Below are 17,258 nucleotides of genomic sequence, written 5' to 3' on the forward strand. Positions count from 1 at the left end.
CAGCCTTTGGAGAAATATCCTTTAGGCTATTTCCTATGAACAGCATAGAAATACCACTTTTCAGGGCTATTTTTCTCTATGAAAAACAGGCTGCTACCTGCAGAGCTTCAGCCTCCTAGCTTTTCCCCTCTTGGAGAAATACCACTTTTCAGGGCTATTTTTCTGTATACAAAACAGGCTGGAAATGCATCGAGAAAGCATAAACCAATAAATGGTCATACTGAAAGTGAAAGTTAGCCAAAACCAAAATTGCAGTACACTTTGTAGGGTGGAAAGTACTCTGCCTACCTGCAGAGTTTCAGCAGAAAACTAAATCCAATAAACGGTCATACTTAAAATAGCTGTTAACCAGAGCCAGGATTGCAGTACCCCTGTGTAGGGTGGAAAGTACTCTGCCTACCTGCAGAGTTTCAGCCTCCTAGGTTTTCCCCTTTTGGAAAAATACCACTTTTCAGGGCTATTTTTCTGTATACAAAAACGGGCTGGAAATGCATAGGGAAAGCTAAAACCAATAAACGGTCATACTGAAAGTGAAAGTTATCCAAAGCCAAAATTGCAGTACCCCTTTGTAGGGGGGATAGTACTCTGTCGGCCTGCAAAGTTTCAGCTTCCTATCTTTTCCCTGTTGGAGAAATAACACTTATCATGGCTATTTTTCTCTATGAAAAACAGAAATGCATAAAGAAAGCTAAAACTAATAAACAGTCATACTGAAAATGGCAGTTAAACCAAAGCCAGGATTGCAATACCCTTTTGTAGGGTGGATAATAACTCTGCCTATCTGCAGAGTTTCAGCGTCCTAGCTTTTCTCCTCATGGAGAAATACCACTCTTCAGGGCTATTTTCCTCAATGCAAAAACAGGCTAGAAATGCATAGATAAGGCTGAAACCAATAAATTGTCATACTGAAAGTGGCAGTTAAGCCAGAGCATGGATTCCAGTACCATTTTGTAGGGTGGATAGTACTCTGGCTACCTGCAGAGCTTCAGCCTCCTAGCTTTTCCCCTCTTGGAGAAATACCACTTTTCAGGGCCATTTTTCTGTATACAAAACAGGCTGGAAATGCATCGAGAAAGCATAAATCAATAAATGGTCATACTGAAAGTGAAAGTTAGCCAAAACCAAAATTGCAGTACACTTTGTAGGGTGGAAAGTACTCTGTCCACCTGCAGAGATTCATCCTCCTAGCTTTTCCCCTCTTGGAAAAATACCACTTTGCACGGCTATTTTTCTGTATACAAAAATAGGCTGGAAATGCATAGGCAAAGCTAAAACCAATAAACGGTCATACTGAAAGTGAAAGTTATCCAAAGCCAAAATTGCAGTACCCCTTTGTAGGGTGGATAGTACTCTGTCAGCATGCAAAGTTTCAGCTTACTAGCTTTTCCCCTGTTTGGGAAATACCACTTATCATGCCTATTTTCCTCTATGAAAAACAGGCAAGAAATGTATAAAGAAAGCTAAAACCAATAAACAGTCATAATGAAAGTGGCAGTTAAGCCAAAGCCAGGATTGCAGTACCCTTTTGTAGGATGGATAATGCTTTGCCTATCTGCAGAGTTTCAGCCTCCTAGCTTTTCCCCACATGGAGAAATACCACTCTTCAGGGCTATTTTTCTCAATGCCAAAACAGGCTAGAAATGCATAGATAAAGCTGAAACCAATAAACGGTCATAATGAAAGTGGCAGTTAACCCAGAGCATGGATTGCAGTACCCTTTTGTAGGGTTGATAGTACTCTGGCAACCTGCAGAGCTTCAGCCTCCTAGCTTTTCCCCTCTTGGAGAAATACCACTTTTCAGGTCAATTTTTATCTAAGCAAAACAGGCTGAAAATGCATAGAGAAAGCTAAAAACAATAAAGGGTCATACTGAAAGTGGCAGTTAAGCCAGAACCAGGATTGCCTTACCCCTTTGTAGGGTGGATAGTACCCTACACACCTGCAAAGTTTCAGCCTCCTAGCTTTTTCCCTCTTGGAGAAAAACAAGTTTCCAGGGGTATTTTTTCTCTATGCAGAAACATGCTTGAAATGCAAAAAGAAAGCTAAAAACAATAAACGGTCATACTGAAACTGGCAGTTAAGCCAGAACCAGGATTGCCTTACCCCTTTGTAGGGTGGATAGTACCCTACACACCTGCAAAGTTTCAGCCTGCTAGCTTTTTCCCTCTTGGAGAAAAACAAGTTTCCAATGCTATTTTTTCTCTATGCAAAAACATGCTTGAAATGCAAAAAGAAAGCTAAAAACAATAAACGGTCATACTGAAACTGGCAGTTAAGTCAGAACCAGGACTGCCTTACCCCTTTGTAGGGTGGATAGTACCCTACACACCTGCAGAGTTTCAGCCTCCTAGCTTTTTCCCTCTTGGAGAAAAACAAGTTTCCAGGGGTATTTTTCTCTATGCAGAAACATGCTTGAAATGCAAAAAGAAAGCTAAAAATAATAAACGGTCATACTGAAACTGGCAGTTAAGCCAGAACCAGGATTGCCTTACCCCTTTGTAGGGTGGATAGTACCCTACACACCTGCAAAGTTTCAGCCTGCTAGCTTTTTCCCTCTTGGAGAAAAACAAGTTTCCAGGGGTATTTTTTCTCTATGCAGAAACATGCTTGAAATGCATAGGGAAAGCTAAAAACAATAAACGGTCATACTGAAACTGGCAGTTAAGCCAGAACCAGGATTGCCTTACCCGTTTGTATTGTGGATAGTACCCTACACACCTGCAAAGTTTCAGCCTCCTAGCTTTTTCCCTCTTGGAGAAAAACAAGTTTCCAGTGGTATTTTTTCTCTATGCAGAAACATGCTTGAAATGGATAGGGAAAGCTAAAAACAATAAACGGTCATACTGAAACTGGCAGTTAAGCCAGAACCAGGATTGCCTTACTGCTTTGTAGGGTGGATAGTACCCTACATACCTGCAAAGTTTCAGCCTCCTAGCTTTTTCCCTCTTGGAGAAAAACAAGTTTCCAGGGGTATTTTTTCTCTATGCAAAAACATGCTTGAAATGCAAAAAGAGAGCTAAAAACAATAAACGGTCATACTGAAACTGGCAGTTAAGCCAGAACCAGGACTGCCTTACCCCTTTGTAGGGTGGATAGTACTCTAAACACCTGCAAAGTTTCAGCCTCCTAGCTTTTTCCCTCTTGGAGAAAAACAAGTTTCCAGGGGTATTTTTTCTCTATGCAAAAACATGCTTGAAATGCCAAAAGAAAGCTAAAAACAATAAACGGTCATACTGAAACTGGCAGTTAAGTCAGAACCAGAACTGCCTTACCCCTTTGTAGGGTGGATAGTACCCTACACACCTGCAGAGCTTCAGCCTCCTAGCTTTTACCCTCTTGGAGAAAAACAAGTTTCCAGGGGTATTTTTTCTCTATGCAGAAACATGCTTGAAATGCAAAAAGAGCTAAAAACAATAAACGGTCATACTGAAACTGGCAGTTAAGCCAGAACCAGGATTGCCTTACCCCTTTGTAGGGTGGATAGTACCCTACACACCTGCAGAGTTTCAGCCTCCTAGCGTTTTCCCTCTTGGAGAAAAACAAGTTTCCAGGGGTATTTTTTCTCTATGCAGAAACATGCTTGAAATGCAAAAAGAAAGCTAAAAACAATAAAAGGTCATACTGAAACTGGCAGTTAAGCCAGAACCAGGATTGCCTTACCCCTTTGTAGGGTGGATAGGACCCTACACACCTGCAAAGTTTCAGCCTCCTAGCTTTTTCCCTCTTGGAGAAAAACAAGTTTCCAGGGGTATTTTTGCTCTTTCCCCCAGTGTAACACCGCACAAATGGTAGGAAGCAGAAATCCGAGCGGTTTCAACAAGTCGTGCCATATATCTGCTCTGCTAGTGGGCACTCCCGTAGCTGTCTGAACCTTTACAGAAGGCTTATGGACTATACGAAACCTTTGTGGAGGAGCTGGATCCGGGAGGGATGCAGCTGTGGCCCCAGCATAAGTAAGGCCTGGTCCGTCATGTGAATCAGTACCAAGCAGGGGAGAAGAGGCTCTCTCTTGAGGCTCCTCCTGTGGTGGCCCCAAAAACAGCCTCTGTTTGGGCTGGCGATCTTGTGCCACGTCTGGTAAATGTTGACCGTCTCCCCCTCTCTTCAAGGAGACTTCACGTCCTCCCTCTAAGGGCTGGTAGGAGGAGGGCTGGCGACTCAGTATTTCTTCCTTAGGAACAGACATCTCTTTCTCTGCGAAGTAAATGGAGCGACCTCCGTATGGCTGTCGACTGGGAACGTCTGTAATGGTAGCCCGCTGAGGTCCGGTTGAAGCAATGGTGACTTCTCCCTGCCCAAGCAGGGTCTGGCCATCAGGTAAGGGTGGTTCGGAATCATCTAGGATGCTCCAATCAGAGTACACAGCTTGTCCAAGCTGCTCCTCACTAGAGCAAACTCCAGAAAACATATCCTGTGATCCTTGTGAGTCTACGAAAGGAGGCCGAGGAGGGGCAGCAGTCACCTCCACTAGGGTGGAGAGCCTCCCAGGCACCTCCGGAGCATAAGACATCGAATCAGAAACCAGGGACTCTGCCAACGCGCCAGGGAAGTGGCATTTTCCATCTACCAGCAGACCACCTTCCACTCGCATATCCCGTTGCTTATCTGCCAGCACTGGAGGATCTGTAGCCGTGATCATCATTTCCGTGGCCATCTCGTGTAATCCCCTCTCAGGACGTGCCAAGAACACCTCTGTCCACCAACGGTGCCGGTAGCGAGACCAATCCCAAAGGTGCTACATGCCCCGTAGGAGCCTGAGTATGCAGAGACCCCTGTCCTGCTGTCAAGCCCCTCTGAGGGACAGTCATCCTCTCTGCACTTCCAGAAACTGATATGTTGGGCTCCGGGAGCCGTTGGGCAACTTTCAAGGCTGGATGCATGGCTGGCGACTCATCTGCAGCCACTGTGGGTCATTGTAAAGCCAGCTGTTCCACATGCGCGTGGGGCGCTGTATCCAAGGGAATCTGTACCAGTTGGGAGGTCCCTCGCTGAGTCGCTAAGTGCCTTTGAAGTCGAGGAGCAGAGAAATCACTTTTTCGGGCCTCCCTGGTCTTACTAAGAGCTGTACTGTCACTTTTCATTTTAAACGGTAGTTTAACCTCTATTTTTCGTTCTGTTATTGCTGCATCAGTTGTAGCAGCATCTACAATAGGGGATTTCCCATTTAGAAGAAATTGCTCTTGCTGAGCGCTAAAAACAGAGGAAGTTTCTTTGTAAGCAGCATCTACAATAGGGGATTTCCCATGTTGAAAAAATTGCTCTTGCTGAACGCGAAAAACAGAGGGAGTTTCTTTGTACCTGTTGTTAGGGAGCCCTAAGAAGGGCTGCTGTAAATCTAGGTCGGTAGGATTTGCTAATTCCATTTCCTCGGCCCAGCTCAGTAATGTTGACATCTGAAGATCACTATCTTGCCGAGAAAATCCGGAAATGGCTGGTTTGGAAGCCTGATGATCTTGCAAGTTAATTTCCATTAGCTCTGAAGTCGAAATAGGGCTAAAGCCTTGGGAATCTCCATCTTGAGCAGCTGCTGAAGCAGCAGGATCGCTTTTTGCATCCTCCATCATAGGGAAAGCTAAAAATAATAAACGGTCATACTGAAACTGGCAGTTAATCCAGAACCAGGATTGCCTTACCCCTTTGTAGGGTGGATAGTACCCTACACACCTGCAAAGTTTCAGCCTCCTAGCTTTTTCCCTCTTGGAGAAAAACAAGTTTCCAGTGGTATTTTTCTCTATGCAGAAACATGCTTGAAATGCATAGGGAAAGCTAAAAACAATAAACGGTCATACTGAAACTGGCAGTTAAGCCAGAACGAGGATTGCCTTACCCTTTGTAGGGTGGATAGCACCCTACACACCTGCAAAGTTTCAGCCTCATAGCTTTTTCCCTCTTGGAGAAAAACAAGTTTCCAGGGCTATTTTTTCTCTATGCAAAAACATGCTTGAAATGCAAAAAGAAAGCTAAAAACAATAAACGGTCATACTGAAACTGGCAGTTAAGCCAGAACCAGGATTGCCTTACCCCTTTGTAGGGTGGATAGTACCCTACACACCTGCAAAGTTTCAGCCTCCTAGCTTTTACCTCTTGGAGAAAAACAAGTTTCCAGGGTATTTTTTCTCTATGCAGAAACATGCTTGAAATGCAAAAAGAAAGCTAAAACAATAAACGGTCATACTGAAACTGGCAGTTAAGCCAGAACCAGGATTGCCTTACCGCTTTGTAGGGTGGATAGTACCCTACACACCTGCAAAGTTTCAGCCTGCTAGCTTTTTCCCTCTTGGAGAAAAACAAGTTTCCAGGGGTATTTTTCTCTATGCAGAAACATGCTTGAAATGCATAGGGAAAGCTAAAAACAATAAACGGTCATACTGAAAGTGGCAGTTAAGCCAGAACCAGGATTGCCTTACCCCTTTGTAGGGTGGATAGTACCCAACACACCTGCAAAGTTTCAGCCTCCTAGCTTTTTCCCTCTTGGAGAAAAACAAGTTTCCAGGGGTATTTTTCTCTATGCAGAAACATGCTTGAAATTCAAAAAGAAAGCTAAAACCAATAAACGGTCATCCTGAAACTGGCAGTTAAGCCAGAACCAGGATTGCCTTACCCCTTTGTAGGGTGGATAGTACCCTACACATCTGCAAAGTTTCAGCCTCCTAGCTTTTTCCCTCTTGGAGAAAAACAAGTTTCCAGGAGTATTTTTTCTCTATGCAGAAACATGCTTGAAATGCAAAAAGAAAGCTAAAAACAATAAACGGTCATACTGAAACTGACAGTTAAGTCAGAACCAGGACTGCCTTACCTCTTTGTAGGGTGGATAGTACCCTACACACCTGCAGAGTTTCAGCCTCCTAGCTTTTTCCCTCTTGGAGAAAAACAAGTTTCCAGGGGTATTTTTTCTCTATGCAGAAACATGCTTGAAATGCAAAAACAAAGCTAAAAACAATAAACGGTCATACTGAAATTGGCAGTTAAGCCAGAACCAGGATTGCCTTACCCCTTTGTAGGGTGGATAGTACCCTACACACCTGCAAAGTTTCAGCCTCCTAGCTTTTTCCCTCTTGGAGAAAACCAACTTTCCAGGGGTATTTTTCTCTATGCAGAAACATGCTTGAAATGCAAAAAGAAAGCTAAAAACAATAAACGGTCATACTGCAACTGGCAGTTAAGCCAGAACCAGGACTGCCTTACCTCTTTGTAGGGTGGATAGTACCCTACACACCTGCAAAGTTTCAGCCTCTTAGCTTTTTCCCTCTTGGAGAAAAAAAACTTTCCAGGTTATTTTTTCTCTATGCAGAAACATGCTTGAAATGCAAAAAGAAAGCTAAAAACAATAAACGGTCATACTGAAACTGGCAGTTAAGCCAGAACCAGGACTGCCTTACCCCTTTGTAGGGTGGATAATACCCTACACACCTGCAGAGTTTCAGCCTCCTAGCTTTTTCCCTCTTGGAGAAAAAACAAGTTTCCAGGGGTATTTTTCTCTATGCAGAAACATGCTTGGAATGCAAAAAGAAAGCTAAAAACAATAAATGGTCATACTGAAACTGGCAGTTAAGTCAGAACCAGGACTGCCTTACCCCTTTGTAGGGTAGATAGTACCCTACACACCTGCAGAGTTTCAGCCTCCTAGCGTTTTCCTCTTGGAGAAAAACAAGTTTCCAGGGGTATTTTTTCTCTATGCAGAAACATGCTTGAAATGCAAAAAGAAAGCTAAAAACAATAAACGGTCATACTGAAACTGGCAGTTAAGCCAGAACCAGGATTGCCTTAACCCTTTGTAGGGTGGATAGTACCCTACACACCTGCAAAGTTTCAGCCTCCTAGCTTTTTCCCTCTTGGAGAATAACAAGTTTCCAGGGGTATTTTTGCTCTATGCAAAAACATGCTTGAAATGCATAGGGAAAGCTAAAAACAATAAACGGTCATTCTGAAACTGGCAGTTAAGTCAGAACCAGGATTGCAGGGTGGATAGTACCCTACACACCTGCAAAGTTTCAGCCTCCTAGCTTTTTCCCTCTTGGAGAAAAACAAGTTTCCAGGGGTATTTTTTCTCTATGCAAAAACATGCTTGAAATGCAAAAAAAAAGCTAAAAACAATAAACGGTCATTCTGAAACTGGCAGTTAAGCCAGAACCAGGACTGCCTTACCCCTTTGTAGGGTGGATAGTACCCTACACACCTGCAAAGTTTCAGCCTCCTAGCATTTTCCCTCTTGGAGAAAAACAAGTTTCCAGGGGTATTTTTTCTCTATGCAGAAACATGCTTGAAATGCAAAAAGAAAGCTAAAAACAATAAACGGTCATACTGAAACTGGCAGTTCAGCCAGAACCAGGATTGCCTTACCGCTTTGTAGGGTGGATAGTACCCTACACACCTTTAAAGTTTCAGCCTGCTAGCTTTTTCCCTCTTGGAGAAAAACAAGTTTCCAGGGGTATTTTTTCTCTATGCAGAAACATGCTTGAAATGCATAGGGAGTTAAATCCACTTTTATTGAAAATCAAAACGATACAAAGGTATAAACATACAACACTATAACATTACAACTTTAGAACATCAATGGGTTACAGGCAGATGTTCAGTCATGATTACAGCAGTTACAGGAGAAGAAAATTTAAAAGAAAAAAGGTGGAACAAAGCAAGAAGAAACACAAAACAACCCAGCGTGAGGGCGTTGACAAGGAGTCAGAGACTCCATTTAACCAATAATAAGATCTGCATAACCATGCCGTGTTAACCAAAACTTCAACTTTTTTATCATAACAGTGAGAGGATAAATAAGACAAGTCCTATTTTCATAGCATCTGGCACTCCACAAAACATAGAGACAGGAAACCAAGAAAAAGTCTGCTCTTTAAACACTGACATCCCAGGGGTGACCATAATCCCCATACAATATCTTATTCATAGACAATGGGAGCAAGGCATGAGCCCGGAAGTGTGTCTGCACCTGTGCCCAGAAGGAAACTGCCCTCGGGCAATGAAGGAAGACATGGGAAGAGTCCTCAGGGGCAGAGCAGCCTGGACAATGACAAATCTGTTCTTGAAGTGTCCTAAAGGGCAGGGAGGCACGCACCGGCAAATTGTTCAAGGACACCCTCCATAGCAAATCGGCCCACTGCGGGAACTTTTTATACAGGGCACGGCGGCCGCCGAGTCCATGCATCTGCGTCTGTGAATACCCGAAAAAAACATCTAATCAGATATAGGTATCCAATGTGGAGGAGTACCACACCGTTCGAGGTGAGGTAACGGAGAGGGTGGAGACACGATAACGCATCACTACTAATTGTATGTCCTGCAATTCCTGTGAGTCCATCCCTCTCGTCCTCTTGCCTTGTAAGAGCTTATCCCAAATGGAAAAATTGGCGGCATAAGTCAACGCCCCAACCATGGATGTGGCCCTACTGTGAAGGTGTGTCCAAATAAAATGCAAATACTGAAGGTGTAGAAAAAGGGCTGGGTGATGCAAGCCCAAACCCCCTTTGCGGGCCGGGGGAAAACCTCTGATGGGGTTCAATTGCGAGCCCCAAAGGAAGGAAAACCAATGCCGGAGGAGGAAGGCCATCCAGGCGAGTGGAAAGAAGTAAACCGTGAAAACATATTGCAACCTTGTGAGCAAAAAGGTATGCAAAAGATACACCCGTTTCGCATATGTGAGCGGAAATGTAGCCCAAAAGCGTGTGCGAGCCAGTGTGGTCTGGAGCAATCGATGACACCTGTCCCACACAAACAGTGCGGTACCAAAGGGAACACCCAAAATGGTAACACCCTCAGAGCTAAATGGTAATCCGTGAGCTGAAGTGACATCTGGGGTGGAGACAGCAAAGCCTGCCAACTTAGCCAAATTGATTGTGAGACCCACAGATGAAAATAACGGAAGTAACACAGCAGAGAATTGTTCCAGGAAAACTGTCATGTTTTCCGCTACGTAAACAATATCATCTGCGTAGGAGAAAGTCCTTGGGGTCAACACCCCCATACAATTAAAGGAATTTGGAGCCAGAGCCAGACGTGCTCGAAATTGAGTAAAAACAGAGCTCACTACCAAGACAAGCAAAAAGGCACTCAATGGGCATCCCTGTCTAATGCCACAGCACATGGGAACAGGCCGGCCAATCCATCCATTGACTACCGGGGTCACAGAAGAAAAATGATGCAGAGAGCGGATGCAATTGCAAAACCGCTGTCCAAAGCCGCAGGAGAGTAACAACTCATCTAAAGCGGAATGGGAAACGTTGTCGAACGCCTTAGCAATGTCAGCAGTGACCAAGAGAGAAGAGGGGCGACTGTGGACATGGCCGACAAGCTGCTTAACCACATGCAGAATCTCTGGCATCGGGCGTCCTGGAACACCGTAGACCCCAGCTTCCACTAGCGACAGCAGAACCTTCCTCAAATGCAACTGCAATACCTTGGTAAACAATTTATAATCGGTATTACAGAGCGCGATGGGGCGCCAGTTGGAAAGAGAGGCGCGATCTCCCTTCTTCCACAGAAAATGTATAGCCGCTGGCAACGTGGCACCATTCACAAAACCATGCATCAACCAATCATTAAAAAGGGCCAACAATTTAGTAAGACAAGCCGGAGGTAACAGAGAGTAAAAAGCATATGGAATGCCATCCGGGCCCGGGGCAGAGTCCTTGCGTGCGAGCTGCTGCAAAGCCTCCTGGAGTTCAGTCAATCGAATAGCCGCCTCCATGTGCGATCTCAAAGCTGCTGCCATAGGGGGCCTGCGCCAACGCAACAAGGAAGGACCTTTGTCACCATATTGTTGCTGCAAATATGCATGAACAATATCTAACATGTCTTCATTAGTATTATGTAAAATGCCGTGAGAACCCCTCAAACAGCACATTGAGGCAGTGCTACGTACCATCCCTTTCTTCAAGTAGGGGAGACAGTAATCCGCTTTCCCACCTAGTGATCTCGCCAGCCGTTGCAAGCGGATAGTGACCCTAGACAAAGCAAGTGCATAAAAATCTCGTAAATATAACAATGCAGTAGAAACATTAGAAGTGGATACAACAGTATAATCATCATAGACATTGAAAGTCCTTTGTTTAAGTCCTGCGTGGTACCGATGAGATAACCATTGGTATCTCGTCTTTACTTTGGATTTCAAATCCATCCACCAATCCTGTAAGGTAGGGTACAAAGACAATAATGTACTGTGGTCATGCCATAAGTCGTCCATAATCCACTTCCACAAATCTAATTTAAGCAGGGCCGGAGCCATACGAAAGTAGCCACAACCGGGGGATACCCGCGCGGCCTGGCCAAAAGTATAAGTCAGTGCTACATGGTCCATGAAGAAAACCAATGAAGAAACCATATTTTTACATGTCAAGACCGGTGAATGCCAACAGAAATCTATGGAGGTCCGAAGATCCCCTCTATGAAATGTAAAAGGAGGAGACGGGGCCAACTTCAAAGAAGCGGCCGCCATTACCTGATAACACGTCCAGACATCTTGCCTGCCACTTGTAGAACCTTCCAATAAATGAGCGTTAAAGTCTCCAACTACCAGAAGCGGAAAAGGTATCAAGAGAAATGGTGAAAGGAGCTGAAACATGCGACATCGGTCATTTAGATCCAGTAAACCATACACCACGATTACCCGAAAGAATTGTTGGTGCACTTTAACATCCAGGAGCAACAGCCGACCCAGTATAATGTGCACGACATCCCTAATCTGCACCTCTGAGGAATCGTACAATACCAGGATACCCGAATGAGCGTGAAACCCTTTCGACCAAATGTGGTGCCTGCCCCACATGTTGGAAATCTGCAGGAGATGATCAGAGGTTAAAAGACCAGTGTCCAAAATACATAACATTGAGAACTGAAGGGTGAGAATCCAATCCATAAACAGTACACGTTTTTGTAATGAGAAGATGGAATTGACATTGCATGTCGTCAATATGAACTCAGCCATGATCATCTAGGGTGGCGGTTTTCCCTGTTTTCTTCTTGCCTGACGGTCAGGGTTTCCTGGCAGGCTTGGCTCTACCTGATCGATCTTTCTTACCCACTCTCTGCCATGAAGGGCCGTCATCGATGGAACTGTCAGGACCATCCGATCCATCGTCTCCGTCTGCAGGGATAGGTAAGAGAGCAACCTCGGCATCCCCTGGGAGGGGAGTGGCAGGAACCTCAACAATGGTCAAAGGCGGTCCGCCGTCCTGGTCATCTACCTCTGCAGGCACATCAGTGAGTTGTATCAAGGGTTCTTCCACCGTTGCGGGCTCTAAGGGCCGCTGCAGGAGTGGCAACGAGGGTAAGTTGGTCATAGCCGGCACCTGTAGGGCCAATTCAGCACCTTTCCTTGAGACGGGAAGTGGAGGGGGCGAGGGTACATCATCCACATCCGTAGAAAGCCGTAGGGGAGGCTACGCCGGGTCAGGAGCTGCAGCAATCACTGGCGATCTCACCTCAGGCACATCAGGAGACATCACAGCATCACAAGAGGACGAATGATGCCGGCCAGAGCATATCATGCAGAATTCCCTGCATTCTCGTGCGAAGTGATCCCGCTTGCCACACTTGGAACACTTTTTATCCGGGCATTCAGAGACTACATGACTGAAATCGCCACAAAAATAGCATGTACGGGGCTGCCCCGCGTAGCGCAGAACACCTCGATGTCCCATGATAAAGCATACGCCCGGTATGTGTGCAGGACCAGAATCCGTCAATTGAAAATCAACCAATGCGACGCAGCCACAATCCCAAACGCCACCTGCGGCATCGTCCACCGACTTTTCCAAGGAAAGGACTGCGTCAACATGCCTGAGCAGATATCTCTTGATTTGGTCCGGGTCCAGGTAAATAGATCAAAAGTATATGGACACCTTCCTACGAAAGTGGACGTTAACCTTCATCAATCGGTACTTGGCCACCGATGGAACATCTCCCTTGGCTAGGAATGTGGACTGGAAATGAAGCGCCATGATTTGAGATTCGAAGAATATCTCTCCAACAGATTCATGCCCCCAGTGTGACACCGCACAAATGGTAGGAAGCGGAAATCCGAGCGGTTTCAGCAAGTCGTGCCATATATCCGCTCTGCTAGTGGGTGCTCCCGTAGCCATCTGAACCTTTACGGTAGGTTTATGGACTATACGAAACCTTTGTGGAGGAGCTGGATCCGGAAGGGATGCAGCTGTGGCCCCAGCATAAGTAAGGCCTGGTCCGTCATGCGAATCAGTACCAAGCAGGGGAGAAGAGGCTCTCTCTTGAGGCTCCTCCCATGGCGGCCCCAAAAAATGCCTCTGTTTGGGCTGGCGAACTTGTGCCGCGTCTGGTAAATGTTGACTGTCTCCCCCTCTCTTCAAGGAGACTTCACGTCCTCCCTCTAAGGGCCGGTAGGAGGAGGGCTGGTGACTCGGCATTCCTTCCTTAGGAACAGACATCTCTCCCTCTGCGAAGTAAATGGAGCGACCTCCGTACGGCTGTCAACTGGGAACGTCTGTATTGGTAGCCCGCTGAGGTCCAGTTGAAGCAACGGTGACTTCTCCCTGCCCAAGCAGGGTCTGGCCATCAGGTAAGGGTGGTTCGGAATCATCTAGGGTGCTCCAATCAGTGTACACAGCTTGTCCAAGCCGCTCCTCACTAGAGCAAACTCCAGAAAACATATCCTGTGATCCTTGTGAGTCTACGAAAGGAGGCTGAGGAGGGGCAGCAGTCACCTCCACTAGGGTGGAGGGCCTCCCAGGCACCTCCGGAGCGTAAGACATCGAATCAGAAACCAGGGACTCTACCAACGCGCCAAGGAAGAGGCGTTTTCCATCTACCAGCAGACCACCTTCCACTCGCATATCCCGTTGCTTATCCGCCAGCACTGGAGGATCTGTAGCCGTGATCATCGTTGCCGTGGCCGTCTCGTGTAATCCCCTCTCAGGACGCGCCAGAACACCTCTGTCCACCAACGGAGCTGGAAGCGAGACCAATCCCAAAGGTGCTACGTGCCCCGTAGGAGCCTGAGCCTGCAGAGACCCCTGTCCTGCTGTCGAGCCCCTCTGAGGGACAGTCATCCTCTCTGCACTTCCAGAAACTGGTGTGTTGGGCTCCGGGAGCCGTTGGGCAACTTTCAAGGCTGGATGCATGGCTGGCGACTCATCTGCAGCCACTGTGGGTCGTTGTAAAGCCAGTTGTTCCACCTGCGCATGGGGCGCCGTATCCAAGGGAATCTATACCAGTTGGGAGGTCCCTCGCTGAGTCATAGGTTCATAGGTTCATAGGTTCATACTAGGCTATCTGCCCTAGGGCATTTATAAGCCTAGCCAGAATGTGTTTGGCTTTCGCCACCCATTTTAAATTTATTTTGCTATGCCCTTTTTCGAGGTTAGTATAGTGTGCCTCTATCTAACAGTGACACAGAAGTGATACCCGGGGTAAACCTACGATCTCCCATCCACTCATCAAGATTCCTCTTGAAGAGAGTCAATGAGGGACTCTGCCTAACCTGGACTGGGATTTTATTCCAGAGTGAAGGGAGCCTCTGGGTTATGAATCTGTCCCTCCAGCATGTCCTATTTATTTCAGTGCTGAGGTTCAAGTCTCGAGCCCAGAGCTCGATGGGATTTGGATTTTCTGAGGTGCAGCATGTCCATTAATTCCGGGTTGGACATGGCTTTATACGCCAGGCACAGATCGCCTCTGAACAGGCGGTATGCCACTGAGCAGAGCTGGAGTTTCTTTAACCGGCAGCATATGGCATCTGTTTGAGCCCTTTGATCCTCTTGGTGAGGTACTTTTGGGGTCTTTCCAGTTGCTGCAGGTGTCTGGTAAGGTACATCCCAAAAGGGGCATTGTACTCAATTATGGGCCTGATGAGGGATGAGTAAAGAGGCACGATGACCTCCCCTGATCTAGATGTGAATCCCTTCATGATTAGGTGGGCTATATAAAATGTTTTTCTAACCACTTTGGCCACGTGGTTGTCAAATGAGAGATTGCTATCAACTTGGGTCCCCAGGTACCTAATTACTTCTTCTGTACTTAATGGATTTCCACCTATGTGGTAATTTGTGGGCACTTTGTTTTTGCCAAAGGGGATGACTATACACATTTTGGCATTTAGCTTGAGGCCATGGCACTGGCACCAGTTGTCTGTTTCTATGAGGCCCTTTGGAGGATGCTTGTGTCGGCTGGAGAGTCGATTATGGCACCCAGTTTGCAGTCATCTGCGAACTTGGTCAGCCACAGTCCTTCCGTGCTGGCCTGTACCTCCGAGAAATATATACCGAACAAGAGAGGTCCCAGGACTGAGCCTTGTGGGACACCACTTGTAACTGGTTTGAGTCTGACATGGCTCCAGCAATTCTAACCATGTGGGTTCTGTCCTTGAGCCAGTTTGCAATCTATCTAGTGACATAGGGGTTTATATTTAAGCTGGTGAGCTTATCTATAATGCCCGAGTGGGGTATTGTATCAAAGGCTTTTGCGAGGTCCAGGTAGGCTGTGTGGACCACCTTCCCCTCGTCAATGGCCTTGGTGACTGTTTCAAAGAAATCAACCAGGTTTAAGAGGCAGGATCTGCCCTTAACAAAGCCGAACTGGGTAGGATCCAGTGTTTGTAGGTCCCCAATATCTTTATTTATGAGGTCCATTATGATCCTTTCCATAGCTTTGCAGACCAAGCTAGTCAGGCTTATGAGTCGCTAAGTGCCTTTGAGGCAGAAAAGCAGAGAAATCACTTTTTCGGGCCTCCCTGGTCTTACTAAGAGCTGTACTGTCACTTTTAATTTTAAACGGTAGTTTAACCTCTATTTTTCGTTCTGTTATTGCTGCATCAGTTGTAGCAGCATCTACAATAGGGGATTTCCCATTTAGAAGAAATTGCTCTTGCTTAGCGCTAAAAACAGAGGGAGTTTCTTTGTAAGCAGCATCTACAATAGGGGATTTCCCATGTTGAAGAAATTGCTCTTGCTGAACTCTAAAAACAGAGGGAGTTTCTTTGTACCTGTTGTTAGAGAGCCCTAAGAAGGGCTGCTGTAAATCTAGGTCGGTAGGATTTGCTAATTCCATTTCCTCGGCCCAACTCAGTAATGTTGACATCTGAAGATCGCTATCTTGCCGAGAAAATCCGGAAATGGCTGGTTTGGAAGCCTGATGATCTTGCAAGTTAATTTCCATTAGCTCTGAAGTCGAAATAGAGCTAAAGCCTTGGGAATCTCCATCTTGAGCAGCTGCTGAAGCAGCAGGATCGCTTTTTGCATCCTCCATCATAGGGAAAGCTAAAAACAATAAACGGTCATTCTGAAACTGGCAGTTAAGCCAGAACCAGGATTGCCTTACCCCTTTGCAGGGTGGATAGTACCCTACACACCTGCAAAGTTTCAGCCTCCTAGCATTTCCCTCTTGGAGAAAAACAAGTTTCCAGGGGTATTTTTTCTCTATGCAAAAACATGCTTGAAATGCAAAAAGAAAGCTAAAAACAATAAACGGTCATACTGAAACTGGCAGTTAAGTCAGAACCAGGACTGCCTTACCCCTTTGTAGGGTGGATAGTACCCTACACACCTGCAGAGTTTCAGCCTCCTAGCGTTTTCCCTCTTGGAGAAAAACAAGTTTACAGGGGTATTTTTGCTCTATGCAGAACCATGCTTGAAATGCAAAAAGAAAGCTAAAAACAATAAACGGTCATACTGAAACTGGCAGTTAAGCCAGAACCAGGACTGCCTTACCTCTTTGTAGGGTGGATAGTACCCTACACACCTGCAAAGTTTCAGCCTCTTCGCTTTTTCCCTCTTGGAGAAAAACAACTTTCCAGGGGTATTTTTTCGCTATGCAGAAATATGCTTGAAATGCAAAAAGAAAGCTAAAAACAATAAACGGTCATACTGAAACTGGCAGTTAAGCCAGAACCAGGACTGCCTTACCCCTTTGTAGGGTGGATAGTACCCTACACACCTGCAAAGTTTCAGCCTGCTAGCTTTTTCCTCTTGGAGAAAAACAAGTTTCCAGTGGTATTTTTTCTCTATGCAGAAACATGCTTGAAATGCATAGGGAAAGCTAAAAACAATAAACGGTCATACTGAAACTGGCAGTTAAGCCAGAACCAGGATTGCCTTACCCCTTTGTAGGGTGGATAGTACCCTACACACCTGCAAAGTTTCAGCCTCCTAGCTTTTTCCCTCTTGGAGAAAAACAAGTTTCCAGGGGTATTTTTCTCTATGCAGAAACATGCTTGAAATGCAAAAAGAAAGCTAAAAACAATAAACAGTCATACTGAAACTGGCAGTTAAGTCAGAACC

The sequence above is a fragment of the Protopterus annectens genome, chromosome 7.part0 (genome assembly GCF_019279795.1).
Source record: "Protopterus annectens isolate FY-2018-M chromosome 7.part0, PAN1.0, whole genome shotgun sequence".
Lineage (NCBI taxonomy): Eukaryota > Metazoa > Chordata > Ceratodontiformes > Protopteridae > Protopterus > Protopterus annectens.